The sequence below is a fragment of the Lygodium microphyllum genome, chromosome 11 (assembly GCF_053477565.2).
Source record: "Lygodium microphyllum isolate KBCC chromosome 11, Lygodium_microphyllum_v1.1.10, whole genome shotgun sequence".
NCBI lineage: Eukaryota > Viridiplantae > Streptophyta > Polypodiopsida > Schizaeales > Lygodiaceae > Lygodium > Lygodium microphyllum.
The window spans coordinates 148,663,042-148,678,504 of record NC_141145.1 but is presented as its reverse complement, the minus strand read 5'-3'; positions in this window follow the sequence as shown (position 1 = coordinate 148,678,504).

Genomic DNA, 15,463 nt, shown 5'->3' with positions numbered 1-15,463 from the left:
TGCATACTGTGAGATTTTAATTTGATCATTTTTGGGGATAGTGGTGGTTTCTTAAAAGATGCTTCCAAGTATCATGAAATGACAAGGTGAGAACCTCCACATAAAAGGAAGTAGATTACACCTTGAAACATATTATTCAACTTGGAAATGTTTTACAAAAATATTGGCAATGGATGAAAATAGTATTGTCTCCTCAATATAGCTTTCCTTGTTACCACAAAACTTGTCCTTTGTAGGACGTCGAAACTCTTTGCCTTTTCCTATTTGGTTAATTTAGCTCGATCCATTGATAGAGAGAATTGAGATTGCAAGAAGCCTTGGTGCTCAAGTGTATTTGAGTATCTTGTAAGGTATGGATGGCATGGCAAATGAGAATGTTACCTTACTCTCAAGATCCAAGCGGTGAGGATGTTATAGAGGTCAATGAGCATGGTTTGAACTTGTGTTTCTTTTGAGAGAGAGAGAGAGAGAGAGAGAGAGAGAGAGAGAGAGAGAGTATTAAGGAACAAAATAAAAAAAATCCTATTTAAGCTTCTAACTCTTATGTGTCAACATGTTTTTCGTGCCTACATGTTGCTTGAGTTGGGTAGCTTAGCTCTTAATCCTCAATTTATCACCAATCCTCCATGCACCTCCTCCAAATTCAATCCTCCCAATCCCCCACTAGTTGTAGTGGGGTCCTTTATGTGGGTATCTTGTACGATATGGATGACCTTGCTCTTAAGATCTTAGTGGTGAGGATGTTATAGAGGATGATGAGTATGGTTTGGACTTGTGGCTTTGTTTTTCGTGCCTACATGTTGCTTGAGTTGGGTAGCTTAGCTCTTAATCCTCAATTTATCACCAATCCTCCATGCACCTCCTCCAAATTCAATCCTCCCAATCCCCCACTAGTTGTAGTGGGGTCCTTTATGTGGGTATCTTGTACGATATGGATGACCTTGCTCTTAAGATCTTAGTGGTGAGGATGTTATAGAGGATGATGAGTATGGTTTGGACTTGTGGCTTTTGTGTGTGTGTGTGTGTGGGAGGGGGGGGCATAGAGAGGAAAACAAACAAAACTATTAAGGAACAAAATAAAAAATAGTTAGATTTAAGCTTCTAACTTATGTGTTAACATATTATTTGTCCCTACATGTTGCCTCGATTGGGTAGCTTAGCTCTCAATCGTCAACTCCTTACTAGTGTAAAAGACCTTCAAAATTCCTTGAATCCAATTTAATATTGAATTTTAAGAAATAAGTAGAAGAGATGAGCTATAATATATCATTATGCAAAGACAATATTGCATAGATTATAGAACTCTAGCCTACAATTTAATTATAATTTCAACAAGCACGATTGACTAATAACAGTATGTTTATCACACGCTTGAGAGAGAGAGAGAGAGAGAGAGAGAGAGAGAGAGAGAGAGAGAGAGAGAGAGAGAGGAATAAACAAAACTCTTAAGGAACAAAATCATAAATAGTATCATTTAGGCTTTTAACTTTGATGTGTCAACATGTTATTTGTCCCTATATATGCTGCTCAAGTTCGATTGTTAAACTAACTTATCACCAATCCTCTATGCAACCCCTCCAAATTTAATCCTTCTAACCTCCTACTAGTTGCTAGAGTTCTTATGTCTAAACAATGCTCACCACTTACATATTGTAGTTGCCCTTCATAAAGACTCGATGTTAAGAGACGCATGTGTGCAATGGTCTCATGGTTTCAAAAACCATGCAAGGTGTATAAACCACAAGCGATGAGAAAGTGAAGACTCTATCACCATGCCAAGCATCAATTGCTTTGGAGTAGTTACTCAACAATATTAAGGAACTAGCTAAGAAGGTCCCCTTCAAGCTTACAAATATGTCTTCTTTCATGAATCCTTCATTTGGTAGAGAGAGAGTGAGAGAGGGAGGGAGTGTGAACCCCCTTCAAGCTCACAAGTATGTATTTTTTAATGAATCCTTCGTTTGGTAGAGAGAGAGAGTGAGAGAGGGAGGGAGTGTGAAATGTATATGTCTATCTTGCCATAGGCTCTAGATTATAGGTACATCTATGCTGCCTTTAGGGTTTCTATGTTAATATGTTTTTGTATAGATGGTTAGAACACATCATATTTGTGTTGCCATGGTAATTGTTCTCATATGGAGGATGTAAATGTTGGTATATGCTTATTTGCTAGCGCTATAAGAAAATTTTCTTTGAATGAGAACTTGCACTTGTAATATGGCGGAGAGCAAGAGCAAGAAGATAGAGACAAAAATGAAAACTTCAATAGTTACAATGTGTGATCGGGCCTTTCTTTATTCAAATTGTCACTAAAAGAATAAAGAATAAAGTGACGGTGACAAGCGTCCGCCACCTGCAGTGTGTAGTGGCGGATACTGTCAGTGTAGTAATACATGGGTGGTTAGGTAGAGGCGTCTTTACCCCCAACAACCTCCCACTTAAATGTGAATCTAGCCCAATGAGGGATGATGTGTGACCAGGCCTTTTTTTATTCAATTTGTCACTAAAAGAATAAAGAATAAAGTGACGGTGACGGACGTTCGTCACCTGCAGTGTGTAGTGGCGGATACTGTTAGTATAGTAATACATGGGCAGTTAGGCAGAGGTGTCTTTACTCCCAACAACCTCCTACTTAAAGGTAAATCTACCCTAGTGAGGAATAAAAAGAAAAATAAAAGACAGTACAATGTACACATGTACAACAGGATGAGGAAAAACGTCATCTCATCCAATGTCCATCAATCTCTTGAGGGAGGCAAAGCGCTCAGTAGTGAGGCTTTTCGTGAGCAGATCTGCAGGACTTTTGTCAGTGGAGATCTTGACAAGGTCAACAGACTTGTCCTCCACGACTCCATGTATAAAGTGATACCTCACCTCAATGTGTTTCATCTTTGCATGGAAGACCGGATTCTTGGCTAGCTGAATAGCACTCATAGAATCTCAATGCAGTGTAGGTATAGTATCAATCCCAAGGTCATGAACCAAACGGCCCAACCATATGGCCTCTTTGCAAGCCTCAGTGGTCGCAATATACTCGGTCTCAGTGGTAGAGAGAGCCATACACTTCTGAACCTTGGACATCGAAGAAACAACACATCCAGCATAGGTAAAGACATAACCAGAAGTGGAATTTTTACTATCTGCATGTCCTACATAATCGGAGTCTGTGTAGCCCACAACTCTTGTATCCTGGTTGCCATAGCAAATGCACATATCTGCTGTGCCCTTCAGGTATCTCATGATACCCTTTACGACATCTCAATGCTTTTTGCTAGGTGTAGCCATATAGCGTGCCACAATATCAACTGCAAAGGCAATAGTTGGACGAGTGGCTATCATGGTATACATCAAATTGCCTACGGTTGATGCATAAGGGACCTTGACCATCTTGGCCCTCTGTTCATTCATCTGTGGACAATCGGCTTGTGAAACCTTCACATAAGAAGGTAATGGATAACCAATAGGCTTTATGTCCTGCATGCGGAAACGCTTAAGGACTTTATGAATGTACTCCCTCTGCAAGAGACAAAGTAGTCCGTGATGCTTGTCGTGCTTAATGCGCATACGAAGAATATGAGAGGCATGTTTCAAATCCTTCATCTCAAAGCTCTTCTTCAGCTGAGATTTAAGAGCATCCAGCTCATCATGAGCTTTTCATGCTATCAGCATATCATCCATATAAAGTACAAAAATAAGCAATGAGTAATCATGTGCTTTCTTCGTGTAAAGACACTGATCTATAGCACTTCTGCTGTAGTCGTGTGATTGCATAAAGGTATCAAACTTATGATATCACTCCCTAGGTGCTTGCTTCAAGCCATAAAGACTTTTCTTCAACTTGCACACTAGGTGCTCCCTGCCAGGTTCTACAACCCCTTAGGCTGCTCCATGTATATCTCATCATGCAAATCTCCATGCAAGAATGTAGTCTTGACATCCATCTGGTATAAGTCCAAGTCAGACTGCGCGACTAAGGCCAAAACCAAGCGTAGGATGGTCATCTTGACCACATGAGAAAAGACTTCATCAAAGTCAACTCCATGCTCGTGTTTAAAACCCTTAGCGACAAGTCTTGCTTTATAAGCCGGCTTGGGGTTTCTAGGGGTACTTTTCAGCTTGTACACCCATTTGCATGGTTTGCAAAGCCTTCTTGCTTGTACACCCATTTGCATGGAAAAGCCTTCTTGCCTTGAGGCAGTGCAACCAAATCCCAAGTCATATTTTTGTACAGGGAGTCTATCTTAGATTGCATAGCCCTCTCCCAAGAGTGACTGCTACCCCTGTGTATAGCCTAATCATAGGTGAGCGACTCTCCTGCATCTGTAACCAATACATAACGCATCGAGGGCTCAAATCTATCACGTGGATGTCTATCTCTAGTAGACCATCTTACAGCAGGCTTTGCAGCTGGTCCAACTCCCTGGCCATGTGTACCAACTGTTGCTGCAGGCTGTCCAACTGGCTATGCAAGAGCACATGGCTCCTCCTGGAATATAACCCTGCATATCTCTACCACCTTCTTAGGCTGTCAATGCATCTTGTCTTCATGGAAGACTATATCATGGCTACATATGACTTTCTGTGCTTGCGGATCCAAGAGGCGATAACCCATCTCGCATGCATTCCCATAACCAAGGAAAATGCATTTGACACTCTTAGGATCCAACTTAGTACGCTTGTCTTTGGGCACATGGCAAAATGCCTCACATCCAAAGACATGTAGATGCGCATAAGATGGAGGTTTCCTAGTCCATACCTCCTCTACAACCTGGAAATCCAAACCACTAGAAGGTGATCTATTTATGACATGCACAACTATATTGATTGTCTCAGCCCAAAAGCTCTGTGGTAAGCTTGCATGGCTAAGCATACTGCGTACACGCTCTTGGATGGTTCTATTCATATGCTCAGCCAAATCATTTTGGGGTGGGGTATAGGGGGTAGTCAATTGACGCTTAATATCCCTCTCATCACATAGTTGCCCAAAGGCCATAATCGGATCGACTCGATCTGGTTATGCGGTGACAAGGTTCAAATCTTTCGGTTTGTTTCAAAAACACGTGACACATATTCTCCCCCATTGTCAGTCCTAAGGCATTTTAGCCTATGTCTAGTCTGGTTTTCAACAAATGCAAGCCATCTCTGAAATACGGCCAAGACATTCGACTTAAGCTTAATGGGGTAAGCCCAGATTTTACACGAAAAATTGTCAATGAACGTCACAAAATACTTTGCACTACCCATAGATTGACAGGGCATGGGCCCACAAACATATGAATGTACCAATGCCAGGGGCTCACTCGTGCGTATCGTACTAGACTTCTTATGTGTATTCCTAGTCTGTTTGCCATAAATACAATGCTCACATGAATCAAAACATACGTAGTTAAGGGGTGGTCAGTATTGCAAACTAGAAAGCATTTTCATTTTCTTCAAGGATATATGGCCCAAACGGGAATGCCAAAGAGATACATGTGGGATGGAAACCACTGACAAAACATGGTCAACAGAGGATCCATCAACTATAAGAGGATAGAGGCTGCAAGCTTTGACACCTCTAGCAAGCACAAGTTTACCACGAGTGATCTTCCAGGTAGAATCTCCAAATGAAACATGAAACCCAACATCATCAAGTTGCCAAGCAGACATAAGACTGCGTGTAAGCGTATGTACATGACGTACATTCTGTAACAGAAAAGTATTGTCAGAGTAGAGAACTGCAGCCGCATATCCCCAATGCCAACAATAGCAAGTGACCTGTCATCCCCCAAGCAAACTGAACCAAAGACAGTGCGGTATGAGTGGAACCACTCACGGTATGGTGTAACATGAAATGAAGTACCAGAATCCAAAAGCCAACACTGCGCATACATAAAGTGAACATCGATCAATGACGTTATATCACAAGAACTAGCCGCAAGTATGTACTTCTCATCGGAGTCACCAGTCTGCATGACATTTATCTCCTCGATTTTCACATTGGATTTCGCAGGCATAATGTTGTGTGATCAGAGGACTTTTCTTGTACTTTGTCTTTCCCCTTCTCTTTGTGCTTTTCATTGCACAACCCATGACACTGTGGGTGTATATGACCCTTTTTGCCGCAATGATGACATGTCACATTAGCATTTCTCCCATGAGACTTGCTGCACAACTTACCACGTGACTTAGACCTAGACTTTTGCGAGTCTCTGCCACGGCCATTTCCACACTCATTCTTGCCATTACCATCTCTGCCTCTAACAGTCAAAGCATGCGACACACGAGACATCTAAGTTCTTACGGTTGATCTGTTCATGTAGAAGAACACTCTCTACATCAGACAAGTTTAAAATACTAGCATGAGCATATAAGGCAGTGCGGAATATATCCCATGACTCACTTAGAATCCCAAGAAAAAACAATGGAGTAACCTCATCATTAGAAGTAATACCCTGCGAAGTCAAGTTCTTGAGAATAGCATGGAACTAACTCAAATGAGCAGACATTGTCATATTCTCCTTCATACACATGTCTATAAGTTGCTTTAGCCAATACATCTGACTTGTTGGACTTTTCTTGTCATAGAGGTTTTTAATTTTATCCCAAAGCTGCCAAGCACTCTGCAACCACATTGTGATGCACGTGTTCAGTGAGAGACAAGATGAGGATGGACTTGCATAACTCATCAAGCTCATCCCATTCGTCATCAGTCATAGTTTTAGGCTGCTCGCCATGCATCCTTAGTGGCTTTATCTGCGATTTATGCACCAACATCTACTAAACTTGGCTCTTTCAATAGGCATAATTCGTACCATCAAGCTTAGTGATGTTGAAGATAGCATTATTAGTGGAAAAATAGCCCATAATGCAGTCCAAAATAGTGCAGATAGTTCAAAACTGCTTAATTATTTCTGTTGTAAACAACCAAAATACCACCAAAACCAAGGCAAAATGACCACAAACTGATAGCTAATGATGTTGTCCACCAAGTACCATCAAAAGTACATAAAATCAGGATGATTCAGCATGAAAATTCCACATCAGTCCGTACATAACTACTTGTTGTAATAAATTACAACTAGGTACAATGAGAGCAAATTGTAGGCAAAATCAATGCACCAAGTCAACCACTGATTGTCAAAGCATAACCAGCATCAAGCGGGCATAAATCAACATATGACAGTCATACGGATATCGAGCAATCACTCAAGCATGTCAAACGAATCCGTCAGTAAGCTGACACACCCCCTGTGTAATAGAGTAAAGTGTACACAACACTAGCAAGACCTGATACAAAGAGGTGTATGCTCAGTAAGTGCAAAGCCTAAATCAGTCCAAGTACATGTTTGCAGACCACAGCATATTAACCATGTAACATCCAAGTGAAAAAGATCCCAGTCTTAAAAGATTGAAAGGTCAATAGCATAAACCAAGTACATGTATGTGGACAACGGCATATGAACCATGTAACATCCAAGTGAAGAAGATCCCACTCTCAAAAGACTAAAAGCTCAATAGCATAAACCACCTACTCAATGTCTGTCAAACATCCAACGATGCTCCCACTAGCACAAAAGCCGTATGGATCAAGCCAAGAAGCTGAAGAAAGGCATATGAGAGCACTAGTGATAAACGATCCAAGACCAGACATCAATAAGACATCATGAGCATATAGGCTCTATAGCCTCCATTTAGAGTATCCATAGACATCAACTGTATCCCAAATACAACTCTAGCAAGCCAAGAAATATCCCAAGTAAGTTCCCAGAAGCCAAATGCAAGCCAAGACAAGGCACTAGTAGCAATCGGCTTCAAACAATGTAAGTAGCATATAGTAGTAGCATAGGCTAAGCAAGTCAAGACCGATAAGACATATGTAACATACATGCCATATGTACATCCAAGACGGAGCATCAAATGCATTCCAAAGCCAAGCTCAAGCTCAAATGAAGATCCGGAACCAAAGATAAGCTCGATGTCGTACCTCGAAGGTCAATACTTCATTGCATATCCCAAAGTTATAGCTTGAAACCAATAGGCATAACCAAACTGGAGGTAAAATAACATGTCAACCAAGGTAGCATAAATTTCAACCAACAATGAAGTGTCTGCATCCAAATCAAGGCTCAATAGCTCTCAAATAGTATATCCGGGCAAACACCATGAATACCAAGCATCAATATAGCCAACAGGACACTCGAATGTCAACAAAGAGCATTATGCATAACCCGTCCCTAATAAAACCTTGCTGCTGCCCAAACAATGTACAGTAGTAAATCCCTATATAAATCGAGTTATGGAAGCTCAAATGAAGTCCCAAAGTATCTCAAAACATTGGGCAAATATCCCCAAAGTATTTGGGTATCAAATACAAAGCCTCGAGAGCATCGCATAAGCTAAGAGTATGACATTTTCTTGTTGTAAATCAACTCAGACCTGTTGCAGAAAATGTTGTGATTAGAATTTGGCAGATCTAACATGGCCATCGCGTCCGGACCATGCAAAAACCCCAAGTTAGACTCTTACCTTGCCTAAATCGGGTTCCAGATGTCCGAGATATGAGAAAAAATGGGATTTTTGAGCGAGATTTTAAAACATGCGCAAAAGAAACGCGGGTTGATTGTGGGGTCTGCTGGTTATGCTGAGGATAAATGTTAATCCTCAAATGAACAAAGGTGGAAAATCCGGAAAAGCTAAAGCAGAAGAAAAAGACAAAGGCCAAGGAAAAGAGAAACGGAAGACAAAGACGCACAAGGAGAAGAGTCTTAAATAAGGGAGAAAGGCGCACAAGGAAAAGCGCAAGTGAGAACTTTTGTAAAAGAGCGCAAGTGCATCATGGTTTAATTCAAGGAGTGCCGGACTCTCACCCGTGCAATTTGTAAATGTAGATGGGCGGTGGAAAGGAAGCTAAGAAGATAAAATGACAATGGGAAAAATGGCCTAGGCTACGGCCGGCCATGTAAAAAGGGAAAAAGGGGATGACCGCCCAAAAGGGATTTAGGGTTTTGTATATAAAGTTGAAAAGTGAATGAGAAGCTCATTCTTGTGTGTGGCCAAAAGTAGCTCTTTTTTTCTTCTTCTTGTTCTTGTTTTTGCTTGCTTGAGCTTGTGCTTGAGAGAGGGAGTGTGAGTGTGAGGGAGTGAGGGTGAGGGACCGAGGAGGAGAAGCTCTCCATCTTCTCCTCTCTTCTTCTCTTCTCTTCTCTTCTCTTCTCTTGTCTTGCTCGTGGCAATGAAGCTTGGAGCGTAGAGCTTGAGGATGGAGCTTGCTTGAAGCTTGCACTTGGATCGTGGAGCTACAGGAGTGCGCGGGAGAGGAGGTAACTCGAACAGCACGGAGGTAAGCTCACTACACCCGTAGATATGGATGGCGCGTCGGTTATGTGAGAGGTAGCCATTAGTGCTCGGCTTGGAACGCTTGAAACAATAAGCGGTCCGTGGGTCTTGGCGGTTGAGTGAAAGCTCCCACATTTTAGTTCCGTTGTTGGGACTAATGGATTCAAGCCTTGAGCACTTGCGCGCTTTGAATCGAGCATCAAAGTAAGGGGTTTCCCCCGAACCGATACTTGAGATAGGTAGGAAGTGAGGGGGTTGAAGATGGTATTTGATCTCCTTGGCAAGTAGGTTTTTTGATTTTTTGAGATTTATGTTATGAGATGGAGTAGTGTAGGTATTTACTTTGTGATTTGGATGCATTTAGGATAGGAAAAAAACAAAGAAAAAGAAACAAACAGTAGGGTTCTCTGTTGCTGTATAACAGGCTAAAACAGGGAAATAGGGGCACAGATCCTTGGAGTGCCATTCGATTCGAGCACCACAGTGGTCCCAGGCATGTCTGGCATTCCCTTGTAGTGTCTTACACTTATTTGGAAGGCGTTGGACGATTCGGTGTAGTAGACGTCAGTCTAGAGGCATCGCGTGCAACTCACGGGCTGTCGGTTGCGTAGTCGGACCATGCCGTCCGAGTCCCAGAATCGGACCAGTCCATACTCAGACACTCGGACAACCGTCCGATTGGACCATCCTATCCGATCGGACCACTCGGACCAACCTGTCCGATTTTGGAAATCGGACCACTCGGACCACTCGGACTCGAACCACCCAGAATCGGACCCAACCCGTCCGATTTTGAAAATCGGACCAGCCAAAATCAGCCAAAATCGGACCAATCAGAATCGGACCACCCTGTCCGATCCGATTCCCAGAATCGAACCACTTTTTCGATCCGACTCCCAGAATCGGACCACTGGACCGATCAGATCAACCCAAAATCGGACGTCCGATTCTGATAATCGGACTCCTGAAAACCGGACATTTGAGAATCGGACAAAAAACTGTCAAAATCGGACAGGTGTCTAGAACACAAATTTTGACATATCTAAACCCCAAGATTGACCCCAAAGGCTAGTAGAGCTAAATGCGCATCACAGATCCATCACTGGGCTAAAACTTAGAGCAAGAAGTTCAAAATTTGACTATAAACGATTCTCCAAATTGTGCATGGCTTTTACCGTAATGGCCCTGTGGGCTAGGGGGGGATTGCCCCCCTCGGACCCCCGCAGAGGAGGCTCTGCCCCCTCCGCACCTCCCCCAAGTAAGTTGGAGGGAAAACACGCGCCATGATAGGTTCTCCAAATTGGACCTGGGTGAAGTAATGGCTCTACACGAGTATGGATTCTCACTTGCAAAAGAGCAGCCAAAAGCCCATACCCGAACAAAGAGAAACAGAGACCCTAGAACATCAATGGGCCAATCTAGCCATCAATGGCAAAAAGGCCACACCACGAGAATACAAAGACATTGTGTTCATACCATTTCTAGTCAGAGCGAAATGCAACATCAGCAAGCTACAAATGCCAAGATGACTAGACATGACACTCTTGACGAGAGATGTACCTTGAGCAACACTGCACAGACAACCCAAGACATTGGTTGAGAATCCACGTCTGGTCATGCAAGTGGGGACTCAAGGGCATCTGTCAGAAGGCTTAAATTTACAAGCCAGGACCCAGAAGATGAAGACATAGTACCACCTGCTTATCTTAGGGTCAAACTCACCGCGAAAAGAGAGCATACTATCGATACTCTAATTGATGAAGGAGCAGATTTTAACATCTTGACCTATGAATCATGGACCCTACTAGGCCAACCAGAGCTCACCCCGACTAGTGCAACTCTTAGCCCTTATGAGGGACACCCACAAGCACTCATAGGGAAGTGCAAAATCCTTGCGACAATTGAAACAGAAAGCTTGCCTATCCTATTTCATGTTCCTCCAAATAATGCTAGCTGCGGGAAAGAAACCCTCCTAGGAAGACCCTTCAAAAGGGCAACCAAGTGTGAGGCCGACTATGTAGCACAGAGGATACACCTGACACTACCGGGTGTGAGGATAGTCACAACTTTTAGCAAGGGTGACCTCATCAAACCTCAAGGAAAAGGCAAGGAAGGTGCTGACGAAATAGTCAATCCTACTAACGAGAGCAAGGACTTGTTGGAAAAACTAATACAAGCACAGGTCGAACAACGAGAACCAGTGAGTGAGGCCAGGCTAAAAAAAGAAGGTCAAGAGACAATGCCAAGGACAGGCTCTAGACTTACAAATATCGTAGAAGACCCCAAAAGAAGCCCAAGCCTTATAGACGCAGGCATCGATGGAGAGTCAATGCAACACTGCGATGGATATCCAAAGCGTTGCTACATGCTCAAGGGTATTATGCAGGCAATCAATGGATTTGGGTACCAAAACCCCCTGTTAAACCTCCTTTGTCGCGGCTAAAGGCCAGGACGTATCAAGAGCAAAGAAGCATAGGAGGAGATCTAAACGAAAGACCAAGCCCCAAGTCAAAAACAGTGGAGTGACTGAGCCCCTCATGGTCGAAATCAAGAAACCCAACGAGACCAATTGGAGGGTAGATCCTCAGCCTAGTGTGCTTGATAAGCAGACATCAGATGTAATCGTTGAGGATACGCAAAAGCCACTAGTGCCCAAGGAGCCTTTGATTCCCCAAGAGGATAGCAGGCATCATAGGCACAACATTGCTCATGGCAAGGTTAAATGCTCAACAAAGCAAATAGCAAAATCATCTAACAGCCATGAGCAAATCTCCAAGCCAGTGTCAAAGCCACTTAGGAGTCCTAAGTCTCTTACACCCTCTTCCCCTAAACGGACACATGAAGCACAACATTCGTCAAGTGCGGCTACTCAATCTCAATCTCGACCTACATCAAAGCTTCCAAATGTCCAAGAGGTAGGACACGACACCACCCTTAGCTCTCAACCTAAGGATGTGCCTGTGCAATCCACCGTGGCTAGATCAACGGATACTCGATCTACGCAAGTGAATGCTCTAAGGGCAACAAAAGGCACGACCACTTCTGATCTGCCTAAGGACTTGACACCGTAGTCTACCAATGGTAGCCAGTCCACTGAACTAGCCACCACTACTTCCAATCAGGAACCACAACAGTCACAAACTTTGGCCATGACAACACCCCTTGCGAAACGTGTCCTTAGTGGTTTACCTGTGGAGGAGGTGTCACAACCAACTTCATTGATAACTCCAGCACTTCCAAAGTGCCTAAAGCCTAGGCCGGAGGAGTTAAACACAAGGGAGTTGGCTGAAGAGCTAGACTCTCCAAAAAGGGAGGTAGTTGTATCCTCATAGCCAGACAAGGCTATTCAGCAGGCCATAACTGTGTCCCATGAGGACACACTAGAGAAGGGAAACGCTGAGACCCAACCAAGCACATCACCGGTCGGCCTAGTCCAGGATCCTGAGTCGACGAGAGATGCACCTTCACGGATCAGGAAACAAAGGAGAAAACAGCGAAAACAAAAGCAATTGCAGGTGGTTGTGGACCCCAAGAACATTGAGACGAAGAGCGCTGGAGAGCCGATGAATAAAAATCGAGTCCATCCACCAATGAACCCATTAATGCCTCTCCTAATAGCGGTGAACCCTCAGACACATCCGTGTGCTCTGAAAAACCAAAGCAATCGTTGCCATCAACAGTTGCTTGCAACACTCTATCCACTGGCAATAGAACTTGCATTGATCAATTAAGAGTGGATACAACACTGTCACAACAGGGTGACAAGGTCATACCAGTCACATCCGAGAAGAACCATGAAAAAATAGCAGTAAAACCTCAGGAGAAATGTGAGAACCCCAAGAGCATAAGAAATCCTAGCGTTGACCAATCGTGCTCATCTAGGCCTGAGCCCCCAGCCATGCTAAAGCCTAAGGAAACTCTTAGAACTTTGCATGAGATAGCAACCGAGCAAGCCCTCGTTGAACATAGAAGTGTCACAGAATGCTTAATTGAGTTGGATGCTAAGCTCAAAGCGGTCACACGTGTCTACATCCTTGCGGACATGGGCACAATTCCCAAGGAGCAGCTTTGAGATTACTTGCTCTTTCCTCTATCCTGGGAAGAGCAAGAACATCTTGACGAGCACTATAACAAGCTCTTACATGAACGTAGACGACTCATCTCTGACGAGGAGGCTGACGAACTGCGCTTAACCGTCATGTTCAATGAAGTGCTCTGCCGACTGAATCTCGTAGACATAGAGCAACTAAAGCGACTGTCTGCAGGCCAGAGTCAATTTGAGCAGCGTTGGTGCGAAAGCCACGTTGTAATGGCCGAACTAGGGGCTCAGATCATGACAGTCTTAGAGGAGCGATTGGCCAAATGGCGGTCTCAAAGAGACTCAACCTATGTGGCACCAACTTCCCTTCGAGTGCTGACTGCCATTCGGGGTATGGACTTAGCTGGCAATAGCCAAGAGAACGCTCTGTTTGATAAGGTTCTCACTGATGAGGAGTTACATATAGCCAGTAGACCCGGACAAGGTTTCATGCTACTCGATGTGGCAAAATATCTATTGGTATTAAGTAAGCTGCCACGAATACTAGATGCGTGTGCCACGCTCCGGTACAACCTCGAGTTCTACACTTGGTTCTTATCCTCGTGAAGTGACATGGATTCATAAATATGTATATAAATAAACACTGATTTTTGTGTCACCATGTATAAACAATATCAACACACACAAGTAATGATAGTCAAGCGCAGGGAGATGAGTTGGGTCTGACAAACTAAGCTCCTCAAGTCCTCTCATTACGCATTTAAAAGCCGTGTGACCATCCCCACCTCCAAGTGAAGGGCATGCAACCCACATTACCGTCATAGGAAGCCTTGACCAACAACTCTGATGGTGTAAACAAAGTATAGTCCCTTTCTATACACCTCCTTCCCTTTCCGGTCTATCCTTCTGAGGAGGAGCCCTGTCTTAATCCATGACCGCCAGCTGAGGTAACTTGGCGTGAACCAAGATCTGCTAATGACAGGAGGCTAAATATACATCACGGGGGCCATTCCTCTACAACAAGCACTGCATGCCCTACCCCTCCCCTCCTTGTCCTATGCGCTTGATAACCCGCTCTATAATCCCTTACATATGAATGGTATTATCATGTAACAAATCCTAATTCTTGATTCGCATCTTACAGGTTCCCCTGCGAGGAAAGCATGGAGAACCAAGGGTAGCTAGCTTGCAAGGACGCTCTCCGCAGCCGACGGGAACATGCAGCACACGCCCCTCCGCTAGTGCGCTACGTGCCCACTCTTAAAAGGTACGCCAAGAAACGTGGCCCCAAGAGACACTGCCCCGGACGAAGGCCGAAGAATCTGCGGGCCAAGGGAGCGGACGCTCAGGGAGGCACACAAAATGTGGCAATGCCAGTTGCACAGACCCCTAACGCACGCTCGGGCACCAGGTGCTTACGAAGTGACAAGGCGGCTAGGGATATGGCAGAATTTAATGAATTTTTTAAAGACATTCTGGAAACGGTAGCGGCCCGGGACCACCATTCATGTCCCGACCGACATGTTCCATGCCCAGCCTCATGGAAGCTCCGCACTAGCACTATCCCGGTCGCCTAGCCAACCTGACTCACCCCGCCTCATACCTATTGACTAAATCCCTATGATGTGCAAGTAGCTCGACAAGTTAGCATGCCAGAACATTTTGTTTTTTGATGAGTAAAGGAGCAAGATCCCCACTTGTACACATTCTTGTTACTTCTTGTTAATGTATGCGACCTTAACAAGCAATGAAATAAGCATCCCAATAGACATCATAGAATTTTGAAAAATTATGTCTTATCATGATTGCATTTGTTTGATGCACTTAACAGAAGCAAGCATATACTCTCACGAAGTGACAAGTGGATGCAGTATAATACAGATCTTTGTGCGAAAGTGTTCAATGCCCGATCACCGCAAGACCATTGACCCCACAAAGAGCCGCGACAAAGCCACACTGCCGAAAGCAAAAATCACCCTTGCTGACCACCCACATCACATGGCCCAACGCACATTCGTGGGCCATGCTCCCTTTTTGGATCAAGCTCTATAGATGGCTCACGGCAGTCATTACCTCAATTGTACCAACATCGCGTGTGTCGCAATG